At 38.3% G+C, this 14,161-nt stretch overlaps 1 protein-coding gene across 2 annotated transcripts in view; it reads left to right on the top strand.

Annotated features, from left to right (window-relative positions):
• asic2 (acid-sensing (proton-gated) ion channel 2) overlaps positions 1 to 14,161 on the top strand; it is a 394,348-nt gene that overhangs the window by 81,220 nt on the left and 298,967 nt on the right. The window lies entirely within an intron of this gene.

Below are 14,161 nucleotides of genomic sequence, written 5' to 3'. Positions count from 1 at the left end.
CACCTCAGACATGACAACATTTTCCCCCCGAGTCAGAGTTTGGACTGCTCATTGGAAAAAAAAAAAAATACTACGTGCATTTTCTTTCTTACTGTTCATCATATTTCAATATGTCTTGTCTGGTAGCAGATGTTCATTACGCTGCTGAATGTTCCTACTATAGCCACAGCATTCAAATCCTCTCCTGCAGTTATAAAGCTGAACAACTGTCTTCTGAGTGACTTGACCTAATAAACTTCTGTGTGAGTATTTTTTTCTACCTAAACTAAAGTGAAGTTCTAACAACTACCAACCAACTCTGTGCTCAGTAGTTCCGACTGATCAGCAGTCTAAACACTACTTCTGTCCACCTCTGTCATTGCTATGTATTCATGTCTCATGTCTCGCACACTAGAGGACTGTTTCCCAACCTTTTGGAGCCACGGCACATATTTCACATTAGAAAAATCACACGATACACCACCAAACAAAAATGTCACAAAGAAAGAATATTGATAATTTTTCCCTGCACACCAGGCATAACAGAATTGGTTCAGTTTGTCCCCAGTATACCTTTTTTGCTTTCTTCTGACCTCTACTCATGCTAGGACCTTCATCTGAGTCAGAATTTTCTCCAGGACCCAGGTCAGACTGACCACTTTTTCTTTTCAAATATTTATCTATTGCTGTTGTCTCACTCACAGCATGATTATTATGTAATTTCTTCTTCGTCTTCTTCTGTTTTACTGGCAGTTGGCAACCCATTTAATTAGAGCAGGTAGTTGTTCTGCCCTCTAGTGGAAGAGAATGTAATTGTTCTGCCCGTTACTCACGCTGATCGCTTAGAGCAGTAGTCCCCAACATTTTTTGTGCCACGGACCGGTTTAATGTCAGACAATATTTTCACAGACCAGCCTTTAAGGTGTCGGATAAATACAACAAAATAAAATGATACAACCAAGACAAAAACTGTGGTATTTTGTAAATATAATAATAAACACGAATTCACTGTGTAATTGTGTAACTTTATTAGCAGCGTCGTCCTGAAATGCTCCAACAACATTGAGAGTAACATCCTCCTCTCTGCCCCATGATGCTCTCTGGTCACTATGGTAGCGCGCAAATATTGCTTTCAAAATAAGACATCCTGCAAAGTGTAATGTAAAATAAACAGTGACTTAAAGGTGGAAACTTACAGTTTACTGTGAAAACATAACTGGACATCACTTGACATTTGGACTAAATGTTGCTTTCTTTGTGATAATAGCATGTGTTTTTGATCAAGCAAAGCTCTGCTCATACTGGAGTGTTGTAATTATCAAGGCACCTCTTGATATTTGAACATAATCGTGCGTTGCTTATGTATTGCAATAACAGAGAATAAATGCATTTATTTTTCAGCAAGGAAAGATGGATGATTTTAATATCATATTCCTTAATCAGTCTTGTAAAGCTTGTATATAAATATGTGTCATTTTTTCCCCTGTACCACATAAAAATTACAGTCCCAAATGCCTGCTGTTTCTTATCACATTTGGTGCCTATCTAGACCGGACAGACATCTGCGGGATCCAAAAAAAAAAAAAAAAAAAAAAAAAAGCTCGACCAATTACAACCTGCATCCTGTGATTTCTTACTGCTTAAAATGCTGTGTGGAATGATAAGTTGAGTTACTGTGGAGCTTGTCAAATATTTCATTACTCTGCTCTTGTTGGAGCACTAATCTGGTTTGATTGAGACAAAAGTCTGTGCGAATTCAAATTTACTGACCAAATTTATCCCTTGGGAAAAGAAATGCAAAGAAGTCATTAGGGAGATATGCTGAACCTACTGGAGAAATAAAATGTCCCTTATTAGTTTCTGCTAAGTATGTTGACCCATGATATTTTATTTAAACGTTCTCCTCTGGATTTCATTGCATTTTATTCTCCTCTACATGCAAATAAGTGAAAGTTTGATCTCCAACCCTGAGGCCCATTTACCATTACAGTGCAGTCAAGTGATTATTTGTCTGAGATCGTTATACAGGAGGGATACCATATTATTGAGATGTTAGTCATTGCAACTTGTAGAAAAAATGTGAAAATGCTGATTAGTTTGATTTTTTTATTTGTAATTTACAGGATTTAGATTTTAAAAATGAACACCATTAGATTGACTCAGAATACCCACAATGAAGTGTCCACCAGGTAAACAGTACAGTCATAAGCTGTCTTAGACACAAAATATGACTCAGAAGAACAAAAAGGAAAGTTTTAAGTATTCGTCTGTAAATTATTTGCTTTACATAAGCACTATGGGTGAGTAATTTAGCCTCACCCCTGGTGCCATATTTTAACAAAATTTGAGATACTTAATATTGCAACTTCAGAAATATAATTATCTCCTTAAAGTCCTCTTTGTCCATCGTTTAACTTCACCCATAACTTTCATGGACTGTTTGTGGAAGGAAGCCGGAGTACCCGGAGAGACCCTTCATGAGCATGGGGAGAACATTCAGACTTCACACAGAAGGCCCTGGCCAGACTGGATTCGAATCCAGGATCTTTTTGCAACAGTGTTAACCACCTTACCACTGTGCTGTCCTATGATATCTCCTGTCATTTAAAAAGTTACACCAGTATTTATACCAGCATTATTGCAGATGACATGATACTGAGAAATTCTGTTTGAAATCACAGCAACAAAAGAAAATAACAAAACCTGATAAAGTAGAACTACGGGATTTTTATCGTTTCTGTGTAAAAATGATCTGTGTTTTTTTTACTGTACCAGCTGGATGTTTCCATTCCTTAAATGTCATCTGGAAACTGGAGAGAAAAATGCATAATCTCAGCTTTGTGCAAGTTTACTAAGATGACATTTTGATTTCATATATTTCCTGTTGTAGGTTCTGGAGATGGAAATGGCTCCTGTTGTGACCCATACAGTCAAATTATGCCTGGTTAACATGTGAGCTCTGCACAGATCCACATCAGTCTGCCTGCTGGCATTATATCCTCTGGGGTCTTCAACTATATACCTTCCCAAGAATATTGAACTTTAGTTGACCTCAATCAAAAATAAAGTGGCAATTCATAATCTTTCTGGAGACAGGAGCACTGTTTAACTGCTTCTGGTTCTTTCTGTGCCACCAAGGGACTTGAACTTTATTTGCAATAAAGGACTTTAAAATATATTTTCAGTCAAAAGACTTGCCTTCTTTTGCCCTTCAGGCCATCCACAATAAAAAGGCTTTTTGCTGAGTAGATGCAGAGCTAGGGTCATTCAACCTGGCCATCCAAAGGAAGGAGTAAAATCTGCTGTTGCCTGAGTATAATTACTTGCCTGCAGCACAGCACAAATGTAATGAAACTTGCATTTTCCTCTATTCATCCTCCGTGCTCCAGGACATGACTGGGCATATGTTAAATCATTCACAGCACTGGGCATGAAAAAAGCCAACCGGCTGTCGGGTATTATGAGCATGTCTGTGGTTAGAAAACATGGACAGAGGGAAAGCAATGAGAAAAAGGTGGTGATACCAAATGGCTTGGAAGTTGACATTATCTAACATTTAGAAGCTGCTTGCAAACCAAGAAGTTACTGAAATATTTAGGCCAGAACTCAAACTCTCATGCACAATATTTTTAATATTGCTTTATTCTTACAACATGGTCACGTTTAACCTAAAAAAGACCCCCCTAGGCACAGGGTTTGGCAGTTGATAAGATTTTGTGATAATGTGTTCTTTTTTTCTAGTGGTGGTCTGCCAATAAGTCTTCCACTTACGGTGTTCCATCAGTAACAGTCTTTTAGCCAGTGTGAGAGTTGAATAACCACCAGTGATATTCTACCAATAGGAATTTTCAAACATACACAGAACTGTCTTACTGAAAAACGCAGGGCCACATAAGAGGTTTCTCCAAAACATGTACCGTATTTCCCGCACTATAAGGCACACTTAAAATCCTTTAATTTTCTCAAAAATCGACAGTGCACCTTATAATCCGGTGTGCCTGATGTATGAATTCTGGTTGTGCTTACTGACAAAAATGTTTTGGTACGACTTTGGTAAGCTACGAAGCCGCATGGATTGTCAAAGCATTATGGCTACCGTAGTCAGGAGTCTTGCGGAGAAATCTGGGTCCAAAACTCCGTCTGCTTCAGGTCCAGCACACTGCGGCATCACTGAGAGTTAAAAACTGTCTAAATTCTTTGATCTTTAATAATATGATCAGTGTTGCTGCTTTACCAGGTGTAACAATTACGTTTAACATCCAGGCATCCATGAAAACAGAATGTATTAAATTTAACGGAGTTAGAAGTTAGCAGGAAGTTAGCTCGCTAGTTTCCACCTAAACATGATATAGCATGTTCTGACTGAGGGATTTCTGAAAAAATTAAAATGTACAGCTCTGCTATCACTTTCAACATAAATGAAGACAGAAAACTAAACAGCGGTGATGTTTGTAAGGTTACTGAAGTTGGGCTAGCTGGTATGTAATGATGATCGCTAGCAACACAGCTATGTTAGCATAAAAAAACACAATGAAGCTGGAGGATGAACGCTAACTTTTTTCCACTCGATAAAAGTTAGCGCAAGGGTTCCCAATAGTTGGGGACAAATGCATTCGCATGGCAGGATGCTGTAAACAGACCAAACTTCAGTCAGGAGAACAACTGGGATAATTGTTTGCAGTTTTATGTTTAGTAGTTTAGTAATTTGTTGAACAACAGATGGATGACAAATTCACAAAAGTAATTCAATAATTTGTGGAGAAACATAAAAAGAGATTTGGTGATGGTGCCTGTTTTTCTGTATTTTCATGGATTTAATGGTTGAAAGACATAATTGCACACTAATAAACGCATATTAATAAGTACAACAACCTTCTTTTCTTATAAATAACCACAGAAAATTACTTACTGTTCCTTTTAAGTGGCTGGGACACTGGTCTACAAGAGCAGACTGTAGACTATTATAAAAAGAGGAGCATTATAGGCAGTACATAAACACCTCATCACAGAGATAGATGGATATGTAAGAGTTCACTGGTCCAGAAGCTGCAGGCGTTGTTACATGGGGATGTGGAAACAAGTGATGTGGTCAGATTAGTCATTCTTCAACATATCCTCAGTGAGGGCACCAAGAGACTGTACACGCCTGAATGCTTGAACCCCTACAGTGGAGGGATCTGGTGACTCTGTTATGTGATGGGGGGCATTTTGTCGTCTTGGAGAAAAGGATTACAGCAAATCGATACAAGCTATGGGGAATAAGGGATCACTGAATGGAACAATGTGTGTGGAAAATTTGTGAATCATATGTTGTGGCCTTTTTTGTTGTCAGATCCAAACCCCAGCCATCCCTCGCCCACTTATTCTTCCCCACCATCATAAAAACATCAAATACTGTTTCATCCTTCCAGTAAGGTTCCAGAAATCTACTATCAGTGCCAACACACTGTTCTGGTTGAGCATGTGGACCAGTAGCTTACAAAGCACTGGAAGTTGGGTTATCCACACATTTTCACCTGTCTATATTTGCATCTCAGCAGTGCAATTTTACCCAATTCTGTTATGAAATATCAAAAAAATATTTTAAAAAATTAAATAGAAGTGACATTTAATAACTCCAGCTTAGCACAGTGCAGCTTGTGTTGCCCCCCCACCCCCGATTTTTAACATGACATTTTTTGCCTCTGTACCAATTAGAGTTTAAATGATTTAGAAATTACTGAAATTTTTCGTGGAAACAATGTTTTTTTTTTTTAAGACAACAACAAAAAAGCACAAAAAAAACACACACAAAAAAGAAACACAGTGCACGTTTAGTGCATCAGATGAACTAGATTTTTATCATGTGTTGTCCTTTTCCCGAAAAATAAAGTGACAGATAATTAATGGCGGACACACAAATTGATGTCAGTCAAGAACTTTTGTTAATGCAGTCTTCTCCCATATTCTCTCAATGTGCATTTATTTCCTTTAGTTTCCGAAACGACCTAAATGTGTCTGTGACCCTCCCAGGGAGTGTTTTTCTGGGTTTTCAATTTAAGAATATTGAGTTTTGGAAATGAAAACATACAATATTTTCTCACATGTTCCATTGAATAAAAACAGTTAAAGTACATTTAGAGCAAATAAAAAATGCTGATTATACTCAGCACTCAGTATATTAGTATATATAGCATATGTTATCTTTTGGCTCTTCTTTCATGTTTTCTTTAATTAAAAAAAAAAATTATTATTGTAAATTATATATCATGTTTCCGATTGTTTGCAGGCAACGAGGGGTGCATCTTTCACTTTAGGGAGATTTTCTTCCCCGCTGACTGACATTTAACATTCTAAACCATTAATCTCTCATTTTAAAAGACAGAATAATCAATAATGAAAATAATTGTTACCTGCACTTAAAATGGCTTGAGCACTGCAAGGTAATTGATATGTGGGACATCCCAGGCAGAAGAAATAAGGTTGCATTTAGCATCCACTGTAAATTTAGGCAAGATTCTAAAGTGTTTCAGCAAATAGTTGTTTATATCATATAATAGTCATTATCATTTTCATTAGTACTAGTTTGAAAATTATATCTCCGCATTTCTGAACGCTAAAGAAATCATAAGAGTACTGGGTCTTTTGCTATCCCCATATGGAAAAGATATATATAAATCTTATAAAGTTTGTATCTGTCTTGTGTGAAACTTGTGTGAAAAGCATACAAGAGTGAAAACAGATATAAGATCGCTTGAAAAATTATATAAATGAAACTTGTATGTTTTGGATACTTACTAAAACAATATATGAATATAATGAGAAAGTGGCCACTTTCATGAGTAAATCATATAAGCCTTAGATGATTCACTATATGAAGTAGGCCACATCTTATGCAAGTCTTTTATAAGTTTTTTCTATTTCTTTTCCATATGGGTCAGCTTTGTGTTAGGAGTGTAGACTGTACAAAAGAGGTTACATTGTTGCATTCACAGTTGTTTGGGGAGAATAGATGTTGTTTGCAACACCAGATAGTGGGTTTGGTTTCTATTTCACTATTCAGTGTATTGTATTGTATATCCTCACAGGTCAGGTTTTAGACTCTGGCATTTTTTTGTCCCACGCTGGTGTGGGCTTAAATTTTCCCTATTCACTCATGGGGCTGTGGAAAGCAATATTAAATATCTGGTTATTTTTTCAGATAAAGTTCTTGTTTGGTTGCTTCATTCTGAGACAACATGTACACTAATGCATTTTTAAGATTTGGTCTAAAAACAGTAAGTTTTAAAAATAGAAGTTCTACATTTACTCTGCGTAGTATAAATATATTTACTCCAGCGATGCATTGTTACTGCCTTTAATATTAGTTGCATTAAATGTCTGCACCTATGTAATGTAATGTCTTTGTGGAGTGTGAACATAAATAAGAGTATGTTATCTACAGGTATATTTTATTCACTAGGATGCTGAGAACGTGCCTCTGGCCCTCTGCTCTCTTAATACATGCTTGGCCTAACTGACTGCATACTTACTTACGCATGATGAATACTGAAGTGAGGCAGAGATGAGTAGGTCGAGTGCAGAGTGTAGGCGAGGACATGCAGACTGCTCAGGTGTGACTTGTTTTGCAGTTTGCTGTGTTGAGATTAGGTGTCTCTCTGGACCGGTGACTGTTTACAGCATTATTTTTGGAGATGCAGAAGAGATGACATTTTTATTTCACTGCTGTCACCTCGCTGTGGCTCAGTTCAACGCTGGGTGACATATCATCTTCGTCATTTTGTTTAACGCCGTGCGGCGTGTTAATGGTCAGCGCCTCCTCAGTAAGCGGCCTTTTTTGCTGTTTCTTTGGGAGGAACGGCTACGTCTCACCATGTCCAACATGTTTTGTCTCCATGACAACAGTTTTTAAGAGCCTTTCTTTGCTTCCTCTTTTCTCCTCTTGAACACTTCTGCCTTGGCCCTGCATGCTGCCAAAGCCTCATCAGGCATGTTGTCTTCCTCTCGCCTTCAGATAAATGAATCCTGCAAGCGGCAGGAAGTGGAGATTAAAGGTGGCACAGAGTATTTCCTGGAGAGGTGGGTAGCCAAGGAGGAAATGAGCTGACACAAGAAAGTTAGTGACTTAAAAGTGCATTCACTATGAGCGCCATGAGGCAGAAAGCCTGTTTTAACCTGTAACAAATGTGCGCCTGTGCATTTATACTTTCGCTCTATGTTTTTATTTTTGCTTCTGAAGTGTTTATCTGCACATCTCTGTGATCAGATGAACTGTTAAGAAGTATTGATATTCATATAAAACTGTGTGTGTGGCAACCCGTTTCTGTTTAGAGTATCGAGGTTCTTGGCACAACATGTGCTCACTTCGGCTTTTACCTCACAAGTTTTGTAGTTGCCATGTACACCTGCTCATTTGTCCTCTGCTCATCTTTTATTTATTCCACCCCTGACTTCCTCTCTTTATTCTTTATTAATCTTTCCTTTCTGTACCCCTGTTGCACCATTTTCTGTTTGATTTATAAGTGATCATAGCTGTGTCTTGAGCTCATATTTCAACTGGTAAAGGAACCATCTGGAAGCCAGTATGACTGATGATGTGTAGAGTGGTGAGGATGTTTGCATGGTTACCTATGGAAAAGACCAATATGTGGACACAAATTCCACTAATTCTTTTCAAAAATGCACTGTTTGTGCTTACATTATGTTGTGCATTTTCCTCTCTTGTTGAGGGAAAAACATATTTGTACTAAATATGAATACTAGCTCACCAAAGGTCACATAAATGCCATGGTTGTTGAATTGAATTGCATACTGTGTAGTTATACTCGGCCCTTTGAAACCATAACTTGAACTAATCTTTTCCCTCTGTTATTTGGCCAGATTGATCTCAGCATCCATTAATAAAGACGAGATTCTCTCTGCAGGTGTGTTATATAATAAGTATTCAGCTTTGATACCATAAAAGTTGATTTGCAGGATACTTAATAAAAGTTGCTTGCTGCTGAGTGCCAGTGAGGGACCCTGGGCACTCTTCTCTTTCTGCTGCTGGTTTGTGAAAGCCACAGGTGACTGTGAAAGAGATTCAGAGAGATTTCGGCCCACTTCTGTGCTAACACAGGCACGGTTAGAACCCACAGGAGCCCTCCCATATTTCTTCTCTTTTGGTGTGTGTGTGATTGGGGCCTTCAAAGCACTGATGAAATCATAATTGCATTTGAACACACAGAGGTGAAAATTAAGTCAGAGCATGGAGGGAAACGCATGATCAAACAGAACTGTCAAAGTAATGGCACAAATTACTCTTTCAGTTTCACTTATGTAATTATTAATAGGGCTGAAAGGGGTATTTTGTGACTGTCTTCTATGTGTGTAATTTGTGGCTTCGCAATGTTTACCTTAAAAGCATCTTAAAAATAAATAGAAATACATCCTGGTTTGGACATGTTCACTTTATCTGACACAGGATAAGCTCATGCAAACAAACAAAGATTTTATCATATGTTGTACAGTCAGGTCCACAGGTTTTAGGAAAGTGACACGATTATTATTTGTACACTTTACAAAGCAATGGATTTGAAGTTAAGCAATCAAGATATGATATTTTCTAGTTTAGACTTTGATTAAAAGAGATTTAAGAAAATGGTGCATCCATCATTAACTGTTGAGAATTGCAGCTGTTTTATGTTTTATCAATTTAAATAATTTAAAAATCTGTTTAAGTACATGAAAAGGAATCTTGTGGTCGAACATGTTGCTGGACATATTAGTTGTCAAAGGGTGTTTTCACACCTGCAGTGTTTAGTTTGTTTAAAGGGGATACGAAATGCTACACATATAAAGGCTAATTTACACCATTGAGCCCTGCTCTCAAAAACTGATATAGAGGTAACACTTCCTGTGAAGCTGGATTTAATAAATAAGTGCTTAAAGTTTTAAAAACATGTTTAGCACCATCTTCTGTCAGTATGGAACATGACGTCATGTGGGTGGTTGGTTGCGGCTAATCCGGTCTTTAAGTAAAGTCAAACGAAGACTGCGGCATCACTGAGAGTTACAAACTGTCTACATTTTTTAATCTTTAATAAAATGATCAGTGTGGCTGTTCTACCAGGTGTAACAATTAAGTTTAACATCCAGGCATAACATCCATGAAAACAGAATTTATGAAACTTAACTGAGTTAGAAGTTAGCTGGGAGTTAGCTCGCTAGTTTCCACCCAAACATAATATACCAGGTTCTGACAAAGGGATTTCTGAAAAAATTAAAATGTATAGCTCTGCTATCACTTCCGACATAAATGAAGACAGAAAACTAAACAGTAGTGCCTTTTGTAGGATTACTGAAGTTTGGCTAGTTGATATATAATGATGTGCTATGTGATGGCTAGCTACACAGCTATGATGAGCATTATATAAACAGATTAGCACAGTGAAGCTGGAGGATGAACGCTAACTTTTTTCCACAAAAGTTAATGTGAGGGTTCCTGATGGTCAGGGACAAATGCAACTGCATGGCAGGATGCTGTAAACGGACCAAACTTCAGTCAGGAGAACAACTGAGATAATCCATCCACAATAGAAGATTAGTCATTCATTTATTGCTGCATGGGCTGGGCTGTAGTTATATAGTAAGGTTTTAAAAACCGAGCTTTAAAACTAATAGTGGTAATAAAAACCGAGAGAGGCCGACAGTGATCACTGCCTTTTTTTTAGGGGCTTCATATTAAATAGCACAAGATACAAAGCATAAAAACATGTTAAAAACACAACAACCTTAATAAACGCAGAGTAGTTTGGACCCGGAAGTAGGTTTCATACGTCTGTACGAGCTATCAGCTAGCCGTGAAATGCACGTAAATTCTCAGTTTTGTCACACAGCACCTTCTTCCTGTATTTACTTTTGTTGCTTCTGTCCTCCCACGAATCCAGCCAATGAGTGGACTCAACATTGTCACGTGGTTTGTAGGGACGCATGTTGATTGCTTGGAGTTTGCTTGGATTTTTCTGTGTGTGAAAATAAACCAGACCACGGGGAAAATCTACAAGACTACAAACTCATTAGCTGTTTTTGACCAGAGTAAACAAACTATCGGTGTGAAACACCCTCAGTTTTTGTCTATCCACAGAATGAGCTTGGCTTTTTGAACACTTCAGAGCTTTGCATTAGGCTTCTTGAGTTAAGAATTCCAACAGTGTAAGCAGTCAGATCTTTCTCACTCTCTGTCTTTCTTTTACTTATTCCAGCTAAGATCTTTGTTACTCCCACTCTCATTTAAATCTGTATTTCTCTGCTGGAAGCTACTGTGAGACAGCCAAGATAGAAATACTCTTGGTCACAGTCACTGACTGTTTCTTTCATTTTTCCAAACTTGTAACAAGGACTAATAGGCTTATTAATTTCTGTTGTAATGCACTGCTGGTTTAGGGTGTCATTGTCCTGAAATATCAAACTGACATGTTGCATATTTCATAAAGAAACAGTGTATGGATGTATATATTTGCAATGAAATTCCACTAAAACAAGCTTTTTCACACGTGGGACTTCAGTGTAGTTTCTCTCTGGAGGAAATGAGTTGAAGATTATTCAGGGAGCAGCTGCAGTGTTGCCTGGTGATGGAAATGTTCTTTTTATGATTTTGATTTAATCAGTAATCTTGCAAATTAAACTGTTACTTCTATTCACAGAATAGCACTAAAGGATCATACATAGTACTGAACATCCAGATCTTCTGCTCTCTTATGTAGCTACAAAAGGCTTTGCCAGCCACAGATTTATGAATTACTAGTACTGGTTTTATAAGGTCAGCTTGTTTTCTTATTATAATTGTCCTTTGGCTAAGTTGGTTTATGATTGACACTGAATGCTTATAATGCAGCCATTAAAAATGACCATGAGTTGACAGATTTACAGAAATGCGGAAATTTGACATCCAGTCAGAGACGGGAGGATTCTGAAATTATTGAGAGCGTGTTTCTTCGAAAGCTGTGCAGAAATATCCTGCCCTCTGAGCCTTAAAATGAAGTGGGACATAAAGCTGTCTGAGGAACATGCAGTTATTTGAGAGAGTCTAGTCTGAAGACAGAATACCAAAACTAAATAATAAAAGAAAGGATGACTGGATTAAGACATCAACATTCCCGACACTAAGCAGTTGTCTTTCTCTCTATGTGATGTTAGTCATGCAGTGTTTATTGTGTCGTGTTTTTATCAGCATTCAGAGGAACGTTTTGTTTTGATGTACATCCTTTTGAAAAATGCAACACAGCAGGCATGCAGAGTAGGGAAAGGATGTTAGAGGTTTAGAGCAGAGAAGAATGGGGTGTGGGGGTCAGTGGAGATGTTTTGATCATTTACAGACTGTCAGCAAAAGAAAATGCAAACTAATAACTCTTCATTTTTTGTTATTATGACAAGCTGATATAAGCGGTTGGTCTGCTGATTTGTCCGTTGCATGCCTTACCAAAGTCAAATTTGGTACTTCCTGTATAAATATGACCAGTGTTGGGAAGGTTACTTTTAAAATGTATTCCATTACAGAATACCGAATACATGCCCCAAAATGTATTCTGTAACGTATTCCGTTACGTTACTCACTGAGGGTAACGTATTCTGAATACTTTGGATTACTTAATATATTATCATGCTGATTGTACTATTGCTGTGATTTATTACTGTTACTGAAGGTCTGCGGCTCCGAACCGTAGTAAAGGGACATCTGGCTAATACGGTGGGTTCCGTGTCGGGCTGGTAGCCGAAAAATAGCTTTACTTTGTTGTCTGGGTCAACTTTGCTAGCGAAAGACAGAGAGAGGCGTTGAAAGGCTGCTACGGAACTTATTTTTTCCGGAGGAAAACACGAACACAGTGTACAGTCGAGTCTTAATAGCTTACTTACAGCTGGGCTCGTCAAGCACTCTTCTTGGCTGCAGTGGTTGTTATTATTATATTTACATGCTTCCAGCTCCCGTTTTTGCTCCGTGACAGCTCGGACTTTTCCTTTCTCTCCCTCCCTCGCTCACAGACACATAACGTGTATGGCAGTCCATTCTCGCTGCAGCACGGACTACACTGCCCATGAGGCTACATTCTTTAGAGCTATGCCTGTAGCATTCTGCCTTTTAGCTTAGCACAACAACAACAACAAAAAAGCGCTCGCTCACCCAGGAAACACGCAGAGAGAGAGAGCGTCACCCTGTAACCATGGCAACCGTAACGCTGCCGCCTGGAACAACAGAGCGTAGCTGTCAAACAAACCCAAACAGTCCTGACCCGCGACAATATGAAACAGGAAAGTACCGCCGTGTAATCCATTTATTTCAACAAAGTAACTGTATTCTGAATACCACCATTTTAAACGGTAACTGTAACGGAATACAGTTACTCATATTTTGTATTCTAAATACGTAACGGCGGTACATGTATTCCGTTACTCCCCAACACTGAATATGACTGTACACCCACCCACCTAACCAACATCATCATCAAGTATGCTGATGACCCCACCATGATTAGGCTCATCTCTCATGGAGATGTGACAGCATAAAGGGCAGAGGTAGAGAACTTGTCCCATTTGTGCTCACAAAATAACCTGAAACTGAACTTCATTAAAACAAAATAACTCATAATGGAGTTCAGGAGGCACATACAGGTCTACTCCCCTCTGATTATAAATGGAGAACAGGAGCGTTACCAAACACTCTGGTAAAGAAGGACCAAAAGCAGCTGAACTTCCTTCGTGTCCTGAGGAAGAACAACGTGGACTGGATCTGGTGGTGGCCTTATACTACCCCTTGCACCCCGCGCACTACCTGTTTGACCTCCTGCACTCTGGTCGGTGCCTCAGGTCAATCAGGTCCCACACCTCCAGACTCACAAACAGCTTCTTCCTCTAGGCTATTCGGACTGTTAACAAACACAATCCCCTACACCCTACCCTTCCCACTCAGACAAAGTCCATTGCACTGCTTTGTTCTCCAATTTGTTCTTGTTTATTGTTTTCTATATATTCCTCTTGATTGTATGTATTCCTGTTGATTGTATGTATTTCTCCTGTTTGTTATTTATTCCTATTTACATTTTATTCCTGCACAGTTGGCATGGAGCACCCATAATTTCATTGTATATGTACAATATCAATAAAGACTATTCTATTCTATTTTAAAGCAGTTGGAAAATGGGAATACTGATCTTTTCATGTTTTAATT

This window comes from Pelmatolapia mariae, linkage group LG4 (genome assembly GCF_036321145.2).
Source record: "Pelmatolapia mariae isolate MD_Pm_ZW linkage group LG4, Pm_UMD_F_2, whole genome shotgun sequence".
NCBI classification, from domain to species: Eukaryota; Metazoa; Chordata; class Actinopteri; order Cichliformes; family Cichlidae; genus Pelmatolapia; species Pelmatolapia mariae.
The sequence above is the reverse complement of the archived record's forward strand: the minus strand, read 5'-3'. Positions and strand labels throughout refer to the sequence as shown.